Source organism: Malus sylvestris, chromosome 10 (genome assembly GCF_916048215.2).
Source record: "Malus sylvestris chromosome 10, drMalSylv7.2, whole genome shotgun sequence".
NCBI lineage: Eukaryota > Viridiplantae > Streptophyta > Magnoliopsida > Rosales > Rosaceae > Malus > Malus sylvestris.
The window spans coordinates 35,020,448-35,022,288 of NC_062269.1; the positions used below are offsets into that span (position 1 = coordinate 35,020,448).

Here is a 1,841-nt window from a genome sequence, read left to right on the forward strand (position 1 = left end):
AACTCGGCCCAAAACAGTATTTTTTGGGCCCAAACAATATGTGATGTCTTTTTTCTTTTTTCAAATGAAATGATAGGGGCTTTATTATGATTTTTTTTAGTACATCGATATTTTTATATTAGGGGATGGGGAGTTCGGCTAAGCCATACAATGAGCAACCTAATTTGGTATCGAACTCGTCATCCATAAGATTCGAACCTAAGACCTCTCACTTCCAAGTACTAAGTGGCTATGAAATTAAAAATTGATACAATCTTCAACTAGGACATTTTAGATAAAATTCAAGAAGTCCTCAATCCAAACAAACTTCAACAAAACGTAAAACATCAACTTTGCCAAACTAGTTGTCATTAATATCCCCATACAAAAATGTTCAGTAACGAGGTTTAATGAACAATTTGAATTTACGTATAAAAAATATGAAAATTTACTATGCTCCAGCATATAATGTGCACCGAAATTTTATATCATTAGAAAATTCTCAAAATATAATCAACTTCGGAGTTGAATTCAAGTTTATATATAGTCATCCAAATTAGTGTTTGACCTAAATATTAGATTTTGAGGAGTAGATAATTTGGTATCATAAAGTTTTTTTTTTCTTGCTTTGAACAAGTTATTTTTAAATATATGTGAGATCGTGATTTGCCAATAAAAGAGAAATGACTCCTAACTTGTATATGTCAAACAAAATTCTTCTATAGACGAGCATCCTTCCCTAAATGTGAAGAGATAAGTGTGTGTAGTAAATGTAAGCTTTGAGCAGTCATATTGTTCAAGGGCAATCGTATATAGAGTCAAGTCCCTTTCTTCTGTAAGTATCTTGTTCATTTCTTCACACCAACGACCCTACCTTCACCAAACCTTACGAAACCATGGAATTAAAAACCATAGCCAACTAATAATATCAAAACAACGTGAGAATTATATACTAACATGATTGATGATTGAATTCTCAGCGTAAACTGCAAGGCTGGACAAGAAAGTGATTAGGTACAAGGACATACACAGCATAGATACACTACTCATATAATGGCTAACATCTGTATTTTGTAGTAAACAATTGCCAAGATTTGTTTAATTAATATTTCGATTGAACACTAAACGTACTGAGAAGTAATGCACTATAATTACAATATTTGTTTCCCACGCTAAGGTTTAGTCATATATGGATCTTGTTTCTGTTAACATCAATGTCTTAAATGCCGATAATATCGGCAATATTTCGCCGATATTATCGGTTTTTTGCTTTACCGATATTTTAATAGGTATCCAAGGAGTTTTCGTCAAAATATCGGGATATTATCGATAATATCGCGATATTACAAATAATATCGCGAAATTTTGGATCTGTGCAAATCGGAGAAGAACGCCGGAGCTTCTACAGCTCCGGCCGACTGTAAAATAGCACCCTAGACTCCGATCTAGGTATCAAAATGAAATAGAAGACGAGATGAATGTTTTTATAACTTCCGTTTGCCGTGAAATGGATGGAGGTGTTCGGAAAGTTTGTCGACACTCACGGCCTTGCCGGAGCTGGGTGTGCCTTCCCCCAGGTCGATCTCCTTCTAAAACCTTGTTAAAAAAAACAGATAAAACTTAGTATATCTCGATTCTCAACCACACCACACAACATCCAAGATGAATTGAGGGCTTACCTAACCGGAGAAGGATCAAGAGAACTCGCCGGAAAGTTCCTGGGTTACACTGTCCTAGCTACACCGAGAGAAAGAGAGAGAAATACGAGGTTTAGCTTGTCTCTGTGAAGATGAGGGAAGAGAGAGTGCTGCCGACGAATTTCTGCAGGGCGTCTGTGAAGATGAGGGAGGAGACGGTGCAGA

At 36.1% G+C, this 1,841-nt stretch overlaps 1 long non-coding RNA gene across 1 annotated transcript; it reads right to left on the reverse strand.

Moving 5' to 3' along the window:
* Positions 1-1,460: 1,460 nt before the first annotated feature.
* Positions 1,461-1,841, reverse strand: LOC126584729 (uncharacterized). Its single transcript, XR_007610103.1, has 2 exons — positions 1,659-1,841; positions 1,461-1,575 (listed from the first exon to the last, which is right to left on the reverse strand). It is a non-coding gene; the product is annotated as an uncharacterized LOC126584729 (long non-coding RNA).